We start from the raw sequence: 687 nt of genomic DNA on the forward strand, positions 1-687 counted from the left end.
CAAAAGGGTTCAGAATTCTTCTCAATTGTAGTATAAATTCTTCTCCCAAATCTTAGAAGCTAGAAACTCCAAAAAGGTCTAAGAAATTGTGAAATAAAGCGTGATGATCCAATTAGACGGCTCTAGTTTTTTATTTCTTTTTCCTAGTGTCTTAGAACTAGGTAAAATCGGTTTTTTTTTTTGTTTTTTTCAGGAGGCTGTAGCAGGTGCTCCATGAAAGGGTTTAGTCGGGAGTAGGTGCTCCGACTAAAAATAATTCTCTGTGTGTGAATTGAGCTCTTTTGCTCAGCTTCAATTCCTTTTTGCTCCAAAGGCTCCAGTTGCTCCAATCTACGCCTAAAGTTTTTTAGTTACCTGAAACGTCCTGACAAAGACTCCAAAGACTCTAAAAGATCAGCAAATACGGGTTTAAATAAGTCAAAATCGCTACTTATCATTAGCTCCGTGTTTCAAATGCTTGCGAAACCAGTTGTGTGTGGTTATATCCTGCGGCTCTTGGATCACAAAACCATCGCACTGCGGGTTATTCAAAGAGCTACGGCAAGAGATTCATTATCTCGCCTTCACTAATTCTGTCTTACCGTAACATATCGTTTGTATTGTTCTCGTATGTTAATCACATTTTTGTACTGCTAATTTTTACAGCTCCTACAATATCTATGGTCCTATACCCTTTCACCTTATCAA

The sequence above is a fragment of the Eutrema salsugineum genome, unplaced genomic scaffold (assembly GCF_000478725.1).
Source record: "Eutrema salsugineum unplaced genomic scaffold, Eutsalg1_0 scaffold_4, whole genome shotgun sequence".
NCBI classification, from domain to species: domain Eukaryota; kingdom Viridiplantae; phylum Streptophyta; class Magnoliopsida; order Brassicales; family Brassicaceae; genus Eutrema; species Eutrema salsugineum.